This window comes from Lepidochelys kempii, chromosome 14 (assembly GCF_965140285.1).
Source record: "Lepidochelys kempii isolate rLepKem1 chromosome 14, rLepKem1.hap1, whole genome shotgun sequence".
Classification (NCBI taxonomy): domain Eukaryota; kingdom Metazoa; phylum Chordata; order Testudines; family Cheloniidae; genus Lepidochelys; species Lepidochelys kempii.
The window spans coordinates 18,005,293-18,019,601 of record NC_136393.1 but is presented as its reverse complement, the minus strand read 5'-3'; the positions used below and the strand labels follow the sequence as shown (position 1 = coordinate 18,019,601).

At 45.4% G+C, this 14,309-nt stretch overlaps 1 protein-coding gene across 7 annotated transcripts in view; it reads left to right on the top strand.

Annotated features, from left to right (window-relative positions):
- LOC140897602 (uncharacterized) overlaps window positions 1–12,515 on the top strand; it is a 344,323-nt gene extending 331,808 nt beyond the window's left edge. For all 7 annotated transcript variants that reach the window (XM_078848412.1, XM_078848413.1, XM_078848416.1 and 4 more), the window contains one exon: window positions 12,442–12,515. The gene's annotated coding sequence lies outside the window, so the exon portion shown is untranslated. The remainder of the gene's footprint in view (window positions 1–12,441) is intronic.
- The last annotated feature ends 1,794 nt before the right edge of the window (window positions 12,516–14,309 follow it).

The following is a 14,309-nucleotide window of genomic DNA, read 5'->3' as shown; positions in this document are numbered from 1 at the left end:
AGGCGCATGAATACCAAGATGAGAGCAGCCCTCACAGTTGAGAAGCGAGTGGCGATAGCCCTGTGGAAGCTTGCAACGCCAGACAGCTACCGGTCAGTTGGGAATCAATTTGGAGTGGGCAAATCTACTGTGGGGGCTGCTGTGATGCAAGTAGCCCACGCAATCAAAGATCTGCTGATATCAAGGGTAGTGACCCTGGGAAATGTGCAGGTCATAGTGGATGGCTTTGCTGCAATGGGATTCCCTAACTGTGGTGGGGCTATAGACGGAACCCATATCCCTATCTTGGCACCGGAGCACCAAGCCGCCGAGTACATAAACCTCGAGGGGTACTTTTCGATAGTGCTGCAAGCTCTGGTGGATCACAAGGGACGTTTCACCAACATCAACGTGGGATGGCCGGGAAAGGTGCATGATGCTCGCATCTTCAGGAACTCTGGTCTGTTTCAAAAGCTGCAGGAAGGGACTTTATTCCCAGACCAGAAAATAACTGTTGGGGATGTTGAAATGCCTATATGTATCCTTGGGGACCCAGCCTACCCCTTAATGCCATGGCTCATGAAGCCGTACACAGGCAGCCTGGACAGTAGTCAGGAGCTGTTCAACTACAGGCTGAGCAAGTGCAGAATGGTGGTAGAATGTGCATTTGGATGTTTAAAGGCGCGCTGGCGCAGTTTACTGACTCGCTTAGACCTCAGCGAAACCAATATTCCCACTGTTATTACTGCTTGCTGTGTGCTCCACAATATCTGTGAGAGTAAGGGGGAGACGTTTATGGCGGGGTGGGAGGTTGAGGCAAATCGCCTGGCTGCTGGTTACGCGCAGCCAGACACCAGGGCGGTTAGAAGAGCACAGGAGGGCGCGGTACGCCTCAGAGAAGCTTTGAAAACCAGTTTCATGACTGGCCAGGCTACGGTGTGAAAGTTCTGTTTGTTTCTCCTTGATGAAACCCCCCGCCCCTTGGTTCACTCTACTTCCCTGTAAGCTAACCACCCGCCCCTCCTCCCTTCAATCACCGCTTGCAGAGGCAATAAAGTCATTGTTGCTTCACATTCATGCATTCTTTATTCATTCATCACACAAATAGGGGGATGACTACCAAGGTAGCCCAGGAGGGGTGGTGGAGGAGGGAAGGAAAATGCCACACAGCACTTTAAGCACAGCACTTTAAAAGTTCACAACTTTAAAATTTATTGAATGACAGCCTTCTTTTTTGGGGGTAATTCTCTGTGGTGGAGTGGCTGGTTGGCCGGAGGCCCCCACACCGCGTTCTTGGGCGTCTGGGTGTGGAGGCTATGGAACTTGGGGAGGAGGGCGGTTGGTTACAGAGGGGCAGCAGTGGCAGTCTGTGCTCCAGCTGCCTTTGCTGCAGCTCAACCATACACTGGAGCATACTGGTTTGGTCCTGCAGCAGCCTCAGCATTGAATTCTGCCTCCTCTCATCACGCTGCCGCCACATTTGAGCTTCAGCCCTCTCTTCAGCCCTCCACTTACTCTCTTCAGCCCGCCACTTACTCTCTTCAGCCCGCCACCTCTCCTCCCGGTCATTTTGTGCTTTCCTGCACTCTGACATTATTTGCCTCCACGCATTCGTCTGTGCTCTGTCAGTGTGGGAGGACAGCATGAGCTCGGAGAACATTTCATCGCGAGTGCGTTTTTTTTTCTTTCTAAGCTTCACTAGCCTCTGGGAAGGAGAAGATCCTGTGATCATTGAAACACATGCAGCTGGTGGAGAAAAAAAAAGGGACAGCGGTATTTAAAAAGACACATTTTATAAAACAGTCGCTACACTCTTTCAGGGTAAACCTTGCTGTTAACATTACATACATAGCACATGTGCTTTCGTTACAAGGTCGCATTTTGCCTCCTCCCACTGCGTGACTACCCCCTCAACCTCCCCCCCGCCCGTGGCTAACAGCGGGGAACATTTCTGTTTAGCCACAGGCAAACAGCCCAGCAGGAATGGGCTCCTCTGAGTGTCCCCTGAAGAAAAGCACTCTATTTCAACCAGGTGACCATGAATTATATCTCACTCTCCTGAGGATAACACAGAGAGATAAAGAACGGGTGTTGTTTGAATGCCAGCAAACATACACTGCAATGCTTTGTTCTACAATGATTCCCGAGTACGTGTTACTGGCCTGGAGTGGTAAAGTGTCCTACCATGAAGGACGAAATAAGGCTGCCCTCCCCAGAAACCTTTTGCAAAGGCTTTAGGACTATATCTAGGAGAACCGCAAATGCCAGGGCAAAGTAATCCTTTCACAAGCTTGCTTTTAAACCATGTATAGTATTTTAAAAGGTACACTCACCAGAGGACCCTTCTCCGCCTGCTGGGTCCAGGAGGCAGCCTTGGGTGGGTTTGGGGGGTACTGGCTCCAGGTCTAGGGTGAGAAACAGTTCCTGGCTGTCGGGAAAACCGGTTTCTCCGCTTGCTTGCTGTGAGCTATCTACAACCTCCTCCTCATCATCATTTTCTTCATCCCCAACACCTGCTTCCGTATTGCCTCCATCTCCATTGAAGGAGTCAAACAACACGGCTGGGGTAGTGGTGGCTGAACCCCCTAAAATGGCATGCAGCTCATCATAGAAGCGGCATGTTTGGGGCTCTGACCCAGAGCGGCTGTTCGCCTCTCTGGTTTTCTGGTAGGCTTGCCTCAGCTCCTTCAGTTTCACACGGCACTGCTTCGGGTCCCTGTTATGGCCTCTGTCCTTCATGCCCTGGGAGATTTTCACAAAGGTTTTGGCATTTCGAAAACTGGAACGGAGTTCTGATAGCACGGATTCCTCTCCCCAAACAGCGATCAGATCCCGTACCTCCCGTTCGGTCCATGCTGGAGCTCTTTTGCGATTCTGGGACTCCATCATGGTCACCTCTGCTGATGAGCTCTGCATGGTCACCTGCAGCTTGCCACGCTGGCCAAACAGGAAATGAGATTCAAAAGTTCGCGGTTCTTTTCCTGTCTACCTGGCCAGTGCATCTGAGTTGAGAGTGCTGTCCAGAGCGGTCATAATGGAGCACTCTGGGATAGCTCCCGGAGGCCAATACCATCGAATTGTGTCCACAGTACCCCAAATTCGAGCCGGCAACGTCGATTTAAGCGCTAATCCACTTGTCAGGGGTGGAGTAAGGAAATCGATTTTAAGAGCCCTTTAAGTCGAAATAAAGGGCTTCATTGTGTGGACGGGTGCAGGTTTACATCGATTTAACGCTGCTAAATTCGACCTAAAGTCCTAGTGTAGACCAGGGCTAAGAAACCCTCAGAGAGTCGTAAGGAGTCTGACTACAAATCCTTTCCCCTCCTAATTGGGCTATGGCTTTGGTCTCTTGTGATGTTATAATGTCTCTAGTTGACCATTGAGCCCTCCAGCAAAAACAGTGTAGATAAGATCAGGTATTGCTAATGAAGCAAGCAAGCAGAAAAAATGCACAATTTTTGCAAAAGAAAAATTTCAAGATGTTTTATATATAAGTTATGCACCAAAAAGCTATGCTGAAAGAACATTAAGGTTGTAAAGTCATGGACTCAAAAGTTAGGACATGCCAGAATTCAGGTTGTTTGTGCAACCTTAATTCTGCCCTTTTGTGGTGTATGTCCTATGATCATCTTTAATTATATGATCACATGCTATTTTTTCCACAGATCCCCTGCCTCTTTCATTGTTCAGCATAGACTTGCTCTGGGGATGAATCAGTGTAAGAATGCATATGAACAAGGGGGCCAAATTAATCTAAATAATGTTCTTTTAATGTAGTTTTTGGTTTGTAATTTCCTACGTTTTAAATAATGCAAACTGAAAAAAACATAAATTCCATCATGCAGAGGCATATTGGTACACACACTCTATCAGCAGGGTTAGAGCCTTTATATCCACTGCATAGACCTCAGCCACTTAATAGCCCTGATAGCAAGAGTAAATTGTCTTCCTTTATATGGACCATCGCTAGAGGGGGATGAGACACACACTTTGCTAGTGGGCTTGACAGATATTTGCTGGGATCAGAGGAGTCATGAGACTCAGGATTCTTCTGCCCATTCTCCCCAAATTGACCCCTTCTGCCCTATTTCCTCCAACCTGTCCCCATCCTTTCTCTTCCCCACCCCGACTTCTTGTGTCTGTCCCATTCTCCTTGACTACCTGGTCCCAGACTCCACCCCTTGGGCTTCTCATCACAGTCCCAGCCTCTTTACCCAGCCAGTACTAGTCTCCCTCTCCAGGCCTGCTGTCCCAGTCTTAATCTACCCCCAAATCCCAGTCTCTCCCCAGTTCCCAGCTCTTCTTCCAGTCTGTCTCTCTCCTTCCACCTCCATTGGCTCCCAGTCCTGCTCTCCCTCTCTGTGCTCCTCATCTAAACTCAGTCTTCCTTCTGCCCCCTCCATGGCTCCTTATCCCAGTCTCTTTGCCCATCCAGTCCCCATGCTCCCCACAAACACCAGCTCCTTGTCAAAATGTCTCTCCTCCCAGTGCCCCGTTTCCCACCCGCACACACACACTGGTGCCTTGTCCAGGTCTCCTTGTGCAGCTAGTCCCAATCTCTTCCCCTCCCCCCAACTCATCCAAATTCAGTGTTCCTACTCCCAGTCTCCCACCCAACCAGCCCCAGCCTCTCCTAGTTCCTGGCTCCCAGCCCCTGTTTCCTTGCCCAGCCAGTCCCAGACTGCTCTTCACATCCCTGGCTTTCAGTCTCCCCACACTCCAATCAGAGTATTGTCAGACTCCTTGTCTCAGTTTACTGCTTTCCCTCCCCTTCCCCTAGTCCGACTGTTGTCCCTTTTGCATTCTAGTCAGACTGCTTACTCCTCCATGCCACCTGGGTGCCAGCAGGGTGGTCACTGAGAGCACGGGAGAGACTGGCTCCTTGTTCTCCATTCCAGTGCCTGTCTCCACCCTGGCCCAGAGCAGCTGGAAGCAGCCATTACATGGAAGTCCTTTTGAGTCCCCATAGCCCTGGGCTGGAGCATGGTCAGTCGCTCTGTGGGGATGGCACATTTCAATGGGATTTAGGCACCTAACCTGCATAGGCTGATTTGAAAACCCTACTAGGCACCTATCTGCATCTTTAGGTGCCTAAATACCTTGGTCAATCTGGCCCTTAGAGACTTGTCCATTTGGGGTGAAGCAGACTTTCTTGTTGGTCCATTTCAGTCCTACTAAGGGATATCAACTTTATTTTTTCTTCTCCATGTCCCCTTGAAGAACATTCTATATTATTCTGCATATAGTTGAACTATTCTCTGTATGCTAAAAACCAGGGTGTGCCCTGATGTGACAGCAGCTGAGAAGAGCTCATTTCCCATTTATGCACCAAAATAAATGGCCTGAATTTTGAAAGAGCTCATCTTCTTTGGTGCTGAGATCTTTTGTAAATCCAGCCCATCATTACCATTATTTTATATTACAAGAACAAGAAGTCAAGAAAGAATAAAAGTAAGGTCTACAAGCAAGAACGCTGTGTGGATGTCTGCCCTCTAGCAGGTTGAACCCAAAGACAAAAAGGGCAACTGTCCCATCAGCTGGGAGTTGGAACTTCCCTACAGGTGTGCTGAGATGTTCAAAACTGGGCACCTAAAATTAGCCTTCTAAATCCATATTTAGATACCTAAATAAGTGAATTCATTTGTAAAAGTGCTGAGCACCCAGTAGCTTCTGTCGACTTCAGTGGAAACTGATGAGAGTTCAACATGTTTGAAAATCAGACCATATAGTTAAGTATCCCAAAATGGACCTATGAGCCTAACTTTAGACAACCAATTTTGAAAATCTCAGCTGTAGGACAGAGAGCAAATTATACAGATGCAAACAGCATACACCAGTGTATGAAGTTAAGCACATCTGGGTGGGATTTTCACAAGTACCTAAGTGTTTTAGGCACACAAGTTCCATTGAAAGTCGTTAAGCTGTGTGCTTCTAAGTCACTTGGAACATGAGGAAAATCTCACCCATGGGTCTTTCAGGAGAAATGTAGTAGCAGAATGTTAAGGTTTCTTTGCACAGCAGTTCAGTTGATATCAATTTAATTGGGCTGGTCAAACCACTAGCACTAGGGATTTTTTTTCCCCTCTGACCATTCCTTTCCTTTCACAAAAAGGGCCCCTTTTCTGAAAAATTATTACCAAACTAATAATTGAAAACTGGAAATTAGACCCTAGTCTTCAAAGAAAGGGTTCTGAAGTGTGCATTAGCCTTCTAACAAGATGAGCCATCTTACTAGTCAGCACTCGTTTCCTACTTGAAATTATGTTTGACTACAGGGCATGAAATGTTATTCATCCTTCGCCATCTCCCTCCCATCCATTTCTATTCAAATTCAGCACTGAGTGGTAGCAGCAGCAGGTACATGAAAAAGATTTTCAGGTGTGCATGTGTCTTTTTATTTTTCCTCCCAGTTCCCCTTTTATATGTGAGAAAGTAGCATGAAAAGTAAAGCAAATTAGAATCAGAAAGAAAGTGTTGGATTTAAAGCAATCTGTTTAACATGGCAGAGTTTGTTATTCACTAACATGTGGTCATGGTATGTAAGACATTGCAGGCTGAATGGGAAGCATGCTGCATGTAGAAGGCATTCTCTCTCAGCAACGAAGAGAGGTGGTCAAGGCCGGCTTGGAAAGGGTGGTGTTGAGGCAGCTGATGGGCACTAGGTTAATTTTCATTTCTCTCCTTGGCAGTTGCAATTTCACAGATCTTGTCATCTGTGGATGGTTGCAGGAAAGGGAGATCAGAAATGATAAACATCCACATTACCATCTGAGATTAAAATGTCACCAAATGATCTTTTAATACAAAGCTGCTGGTTGATCTGTGGTTTGGTTTGTATAATGGAGACTTTTACTTTAAAGGGAAAAAAAATGAAATTTGGAGCCTTCCACGGTGACAAGTGCATGATCTACATTAGACGTGGATGGGTTTGATTTGCCTGAATGAATCATGGTCATCATCTATTTATCCCTTCACCTTAAAATGGACTAAAATACTGCTATATTTACTAATAAAAAATTACAATAGGGAAAGTTTAATACATATAGAGCCAAGTCCTGGAGTCTATTCTTGGCTGTTGTCTTACTGAAATCAGTCAGTTTTCCCTTTATTATAGGCTTAGTAAAAACTGTGGGTGAGTTATTTTCCCTACATAGGAATATCTTTGAATTGGTAGAAACTCTGCAGAGTTCACCTTGAGGAGTTTCTATGCATACTTTAGTCAGGGGAAGAGCGTAGAGTCCTAGAACCCGGGCTCCAGCCCGAGCTCAGAAGTCTACACAGCAATGAAACAGCAGCGCAAGCCCAAGTCAACTGGCACAGGCCAGCCACGGGCATAGGTGCTGGAACTAGGAATGCTGAGGGTGGTGGTGCACCCTCTGGCTTGAAGTGGTTTCCATCGTATACAGGGTTTACAGTTTGGTTCAATGGCTCTCAGCACCCCACTGTAAAAATTGTTCCAGCGCCCCAGCCATGGGTTTTTCTTTGTGTGTACACATAAGAAAGCAAAGGTCTGACCCACAGATACCAAAGATGCCATGAACACAGCAAGAGTGCAGGCGCCCTGAAGAAAGGGGAATACTGCCCCACAGGGTGGCTGATTCTCTGTTCTGTGCAGAAAAGACTGCATGGGCATAGGCAAGCCATGAACAAAGACTTCAGGGATCAGTCCCCTCTTTTGCTTCATAGTCTATCTGGCAGCCAGTTAAGGGTACACAATAAAATTATCGAACAATGTGGTTTTATTTCTGAAACTGATCTGAATCTTGACTCCTACAATTGTTGCATTGTGAATAAATAACAATTATTATTGATTAGTGCCTGAGGGTGCTTTGGTTTTGTTTCTTTTTTTTAATTAGCTGCTATGCAAAAAAATTTATTTGCAATAATTCTGTGTGTTTTTGTGGGTGGGGGTGGAAGAGTTCTTACCCAATGAGGGCCAAATCTTTGGCTATCCTGATGTAAGTCAGCACAGTTCCATTGACTCAGAGCTAGGCTTATTTACCCCAGCTGAGTATCTGGCCCAGAAATTCAATAAATTAAATAAATCCAATCCTAAAGTCTTTCTTTTTGGACAGGGCCTGGGCTAAAGGCTTATGTAATGCATTGTGGATAAGGGAAAGAAAGGATAGGAAAGAGTAGAATATAGGTTTGTGCACACATCACCAGGACAAATCCGGAAGAAAAGGAATAAAAAAGGACTTTGTTTCTGTGGCTGTTTGAAAATGGTATAGTATCTGTGAACATCAGTTGAATTCAGCCATATAAAAACAAGTTACCTCAACCATGTGGTCTCAGGTTTCAGAGTAACAGCCGTGTTACTCTGTATTCGCAAAAAGAAAAGGAGTACTTGTGGCACCTTAGAGACTAACCAATTTATTTGAGCATGAGCTTTCATGAGCTACAGCTCACTTCATCGGATGCATACCGTGGAAACTCTCAGCTAACGTCCTCTCAGCCACTGTACCCTGTACATCCCCCTCATTTACAGTAGACCACAGCCAGCAGAACTGGGGCTCCCTGTAGCGATTCAGTTGGTTTCTCCTGGCTACAAGGCCCAGGATTCTCTGAGTGATAATGCCCCTCCATACTCCAAACTCCTGTGCCAGGCATTCTTTGGTTGGTTGTGTCTGTGGGTAGTGGGGCTGGGAGGAAAGGGGATCAGATCAGTTTCATGTAGGGCTCAGGGTTTTCAGTGAAGCTGGAGGACCAGGGAACCTGTGATGCTTCCCAGACATGGGCATGATGAAAGAGGGTTATTTGAGTCCCAAGGGGGCTAAATTATTATCACCACAGAGCTCTCAGTCAGCAGAAAGCAGCTCAAGAACACAGTGTCTCAGCTTTTACTCACCTCACCATATAACCCCAGATAGAGCCATTTCAGCTTCTTTGCCATTTGCAACTCTGATAAAATGGTCTTATCAACAGGCTGCCTAAACAACCTGCACTTCCTTAATAGCCTGCCAACAGACTTCTTTCCCAGGCTTGGCATTTCGTTTATTAAGCCATAGCCCTTTGTTGAATTCACCTATTATTTCAGGGAAATTCAGCCTGCAGTCCAGTGAAACAAAGTACAAAGAGGAAGGTAGCCCAAGGCCACTGGCATGGATCTCACCCCACCCTACTCTCAAAGGCATTGGGATTCCTCTACTTGAGTAGCTAAACCTGATTTTAAAAAGAATTCTTCGATTGCTGCTAAACCTTTGAGTCCGTTTCAGACAATTAAACCAGAGTCCATCAAAAAGCCACCTTCCAGATAACAGCACCATTTCAGCATTCACTGTCTGAGACAGCTGGCTTTTCCATGAGTGGCAGCCTATCCTTTCACCCTTCCTGGAAGGGACAAACCTAACATCTCAGGTTGAGCGTCCGTCATCTTTGTTCATGCATAGCCAGATTCTGCCACCTTCCTCTCATTGGGTAGCACCTTATTCTGCAAGTAGCCTGGTGAAATTACTGGCCCTGAGATCCAAAATGTTGGAGAGCATTTGGGCTTTTTCTTGTAAGTTGGACCCATGTCCTTCATAACTAGTTATAAGAAAAAAAAGAGGGAAAAGTGCGGAGAGGGATTGGTTCTGTTGTTTCTGGAGATAATTAATGCTACTTAAAGACAGGGCAGGATACCAGCCTGCTTCAAATTAGTAGATGCTTGCTTAAGGAACTACCTTGTAATAATCTCACTAAATGTCCCATGCCTGTGTAGTCCAGTAAACAGAGCAGTGGAGTGACATTCGAGACATGGGTTCTCATCCTGGCTTTACCGCTGACCTGCTGTGTCAACAGAGTGATCTTGAACAGGCCACTTCCCTTCTCTGGACCTCTGTTTTCTTTCTCACCTTGTCTATTTAGTTTTTCAGCTCTTTGGAACCAGAGACTGTCTCTTACTGAGTGTGTGTACAGTGCCTTGCACAGTGAGGATCTGATCCTGTTTAGGGTCTCCAGGTGCTATTGAAATACAACTATAATACTTAAATTGAACTTGCCATTTTGGAGCAAACGTATTGAGAGGAGTCTCTTGATCCCTGCCAACCAGGTTTCAGGCCTGGGACTATTAGAGACACTGCAGTGTCTCATTGATTGATGTTCTCCTAGCAATGGAAAATGGGCAGGCATTTAGGATGATTCTTTGAGATGTCTCATTGCCCTTTGGTACAGTTAGCCATGCTAATAATATATTACTAATAACAATAGTTTGCACTTCCTGTACTGCTCCCCTAATTACCAGGAGCAGCTAAATACATCAAACTTTGCTTACCGTACTCATACAAGTACATTCAGGATTATGATCTGATATAGTTTCCTCCCTATTTTAGTCTCAAAAGTCAATGGGAGGTGTGCTCCTAAACCCCTTAGGTACTTTAGAAAATCTCATCCTGTAAATCTTATCCCCTCCTTTTTTTTTAAACACAATCAACACCTGTTTGGTGAAGGGATGGAGAGATGTGAGTAAATGTCTGAGGTAGAGCATGGGATTAACTAGACTCTCTTGTTTGCAACCCTGTGTCAGCGTGCTGAGGTCAGTGAGAACACAGCACAATGGCAGTTATTAACGTTCTTTAGTATTTTGTTGCAGAATTTAGCCATGACCATGGGTTAGGTAAAATGGTGCTGCTCTCACCAGTCGTACATACTCATCAACTCTACTCTCATGCTGCTTGCTCTCACCCTGGTTCACTCAGTGGAGAAAAGAAGAGGCTAGGTGGGACAGTGGCGCCCAGGCCAGTCTTTACAAACTGGCGTGCCTAAAGTTAGATACCTGCATTCATGTGTAGGTGACCACATAAAAGTGTTTTGAGCAGCCACAGCTCTCATTAGCTTCCCCTGGTTTCATCTGCAGCTTTGAATCTGATTACGTCACAAGGTAAATGAGTTTGTGCAAAAGCAGCACATGCAGTGGAGTTGTGCAAAGCCCTGGTAATTTGTATCCGAGAGCCCTACTTTGCTATACAGTAACCAGCAGAGGACTGCTCCCCCATTGCCATCCATGCTTTCATAGCACTGCAGAAAAAGTTGTTTACCACAGATACCACTCAGAGCTTTGTTTGTTTATTTGGCAGGAAGCACAGTGCACGGGTGACTTGCTTTGGCCTGTAGCCAAGCAAAGATGGGGGTGGAAAAAGGAAAAGAAACCACTGATGCCTGCAGCTGTTGTAGTAGTAGTGTGCCTTGTATGAAGGCAGCTTCCTCCTCCTCATTCTCCTTGGTGCTTTCAGTTTGGTGATTGTTTTAATTCCATTGCCTTGAGCATGTTCTCGTTGGCTGACAGAGGTTGGTAAATACTATGAAACAAAAGCCTTTAGGTTAGTGCTTCAAACTGTTCCGATTTTAACACTGGATGCACATGCAGATCTTGGGTGGTGCAAAGTTGTAAGCTGGTGTCCTCCTATTGCGGGAGATAGCACAGATAAACAATGAATTATAACTGTGATTGTTAATTTTTTGTATTATTGTAGCGCCTAGAAACTCTCGTCATGGACCAGGACCCCATTGTGCTAGGCACTGTACAAACACAGAACCAAAAGATAGTCCATGCCACAAAGAGATGACAATCTAAGTATAAGACCAGAGACAACAGATGGATACAGACAGAAATTTAAGAAGTGGCTGCCGGGGGCTGGCATCAGTGGCCAATTGGCGGCAGAAATCATCCTCTCAGTAGTGAATGAGAGATGATAGGTAGGGCGATATTTAAAGAGGCCTGGTCGGGTATTTCCTTTCATAGTTGTGCCTTGTCCATCCATGAGAACTTGCCTTCCCTTCCCTTTATAAACGTACACACACATGTGGGTGGGGAAGGAGATTACATATACTGTATACATTGCATATGTGTGTATAAAATTTCAAGTTGCTGTTTCAAACCATGGAGGCACTCAAGCTACTTTTAGGAAAAATGACTGGAAATGCTTAATGTTGGGAAACTACCAGTTTTTCAGTGACTACCTTCTTGAACATGGCTGCACTGTTTTTGCTCAAACTTTCAAAACAAACATTCCACCTGAGGTGGAGAGCAAGCATTGGAAACTTCAGAAATTGTCAGTTATATGTAAGTAATCTAAAGTAGTGAAAAAGGTTAGTCAGTCTTCAATTTAGGTGTCTCCATTGATCTACCTAGGACATAGAATATACACACAGTGTATAAAGCTTGTGTATTTACCCCCCATTCCTCCACCCTAGAGTCATTTGTGGGACAAGAAGCGATCCATTCTTTTTTAATGGTAGCTGTTTGAAGCCCCAGGGAGGTTTGGAATGTTAGAAGCAGTCCTGGCAGAGATGAATTATCAGGCAGAGTACAGGTGAAGTGACCAAAGGTGGACGACAAATACAATTTAGCACATGAATATCATAGTGTTAGTCAATGGGATGCCTCACATGAGTAAAGACTGCTTGCATGAGCAGGGGCCTGGAAGAGTGGGCCATATATCCTTTATAAGAGATGGTCCAGCTGCTGCAATTTATTCCCTATAGGTCAAGGATGTGGTTCGTCTGAGAAATGATTAGTAACGAAAGCTTCATCCTGCAAGTTGGGGAGAAAATCCGTTGCCTTAAATACTTCCACCATGACCTTCCACAAGGGCCTGTTTTGGCTTCCCTTTTATTCAACATAAACTCATATGACCTTCCTGAGACACAAGCTGAGAAGCGTGTGTACGCTGATCACATCTATTTTCCTGACACTGGAAATGACTTCCATAGGATTGAAGGGAATCCCAGCCAAGACATGGATACTTTGATCACTTACTTCCAGCAATGGAAACGAATTCTTAGTGAAACCAAGACTGTGGCAACTACTTTCTAACTAAACAATCATCTTGCCAATCAACCCATCTCAAGCCAGGTACAAGGATGGCTACTGCCATTCCAACCAGTTGTCACATGCTGGGGAGCAAAACTTGACCATAGTCTGACACATCAGCTTCACCTGGAACACCTGTGAAAAGGAAGATCTCTTCCTGTACTATCTTGATACAAAAACTATCAAGAACCTCCTCAGGAGCAGATCCTTCAGGCCTTCATCTATCTGCATTGGCCCTGGTGTTTTCGGACTGCTCTGCAGCTTGGGGACACTGTTGCCACACAGTTTGTCAAGACAGAGCTGAATTTGGCCACTTGTATTATTAGTGGCTGCTTGAAGTACACACCAAACTTCAGTTTGTATGTGCTAGCACACGTAACTCTGACAGACCTTTGACAAGATGTCATTACTGCTAGATTTGCCTGGACAGCTTTGACAGGTGAAACTTGATGCCCCATTTTCAGATAGGAAATAACACACAGCACTGACTTAAAGATCTGCTTATATTCAGGGGGGGAGAATCCCTCCCTGTGGACCAGGGCATGACACCAAAGCTGGTCTTTTGATACCACTTTTCATTAGCAGCTAACTCACTTCTGGCCAAAGTGCTGCTCTTTACCATCCACTGGTGATCAGCACTGCCAGGGAGCTGAAAACTATGTTCTTATGGCATGGAAAAGTTTAACACACTAAGTAAATTCAGGAGTCCATCACCTGCACCTGTCTTCTTGTCCACTTGATCGTAGATCCCGGACCAGGCTTAACCAGATTTGCTGCAACAATAGGCCTCATTTCCTCCCTATGCTGTGACTGGCGGCAGCATTGCAGACAGTAACTCATGGGGTAGAAGAGTGCCCAACTTGACATCTGGTGGGTGGTTTGCAGTGCCTAGTCTTCCCTTGATAACAGAGTCTATCCTCTGGTTACAGAACCTGGTCATTGATCTCTGATGTTTTTCTAAAAGATCTGCTCTAGGAATTATTTTGGGGAAGTTCCGTGGCCTGTCAGACATGAGGTCAGTCTCCATGATCACAATGATCCGTTCTGGCCTTGGAATCTATGTCTGCATACAAGAAAAAGATATTCTTTACACAGTCCATGTGGTGATATTTTGGCAGCTATATTACAGTACATATCGTGAACCACAGTGGGATCGTTAAATATATCTCAGTATTCCACAACTATACATACTGGGAGAGATATCATCTAAAGCGGAGACGTGAACAATGACAAATCCCCATGCTGTCAGAGCAGCTATGATTCCCCCCCTCTCAGTTGCTGGTTTCACACTCACTTTGTTCTCCCTGCTACTGTTGGATGGTTGGTTGGTTTTTATTTTTAACCAGAAGCCTTTAAAAGAGAGAGAGAGGAAATGCATGGAAAATGACAGCCATGGACTCAAGCAGCTTTCCAAAAATAAAACGCACATTTAAACACCAACCAAGTAAACAGCCTTCTCTCTGCCACTGGTGAGTCATGGCTTAGCTTCAGGAAAGCATTTAACTACATGTTAAAGTCCAATTAACTTAAGCGCCTGGTT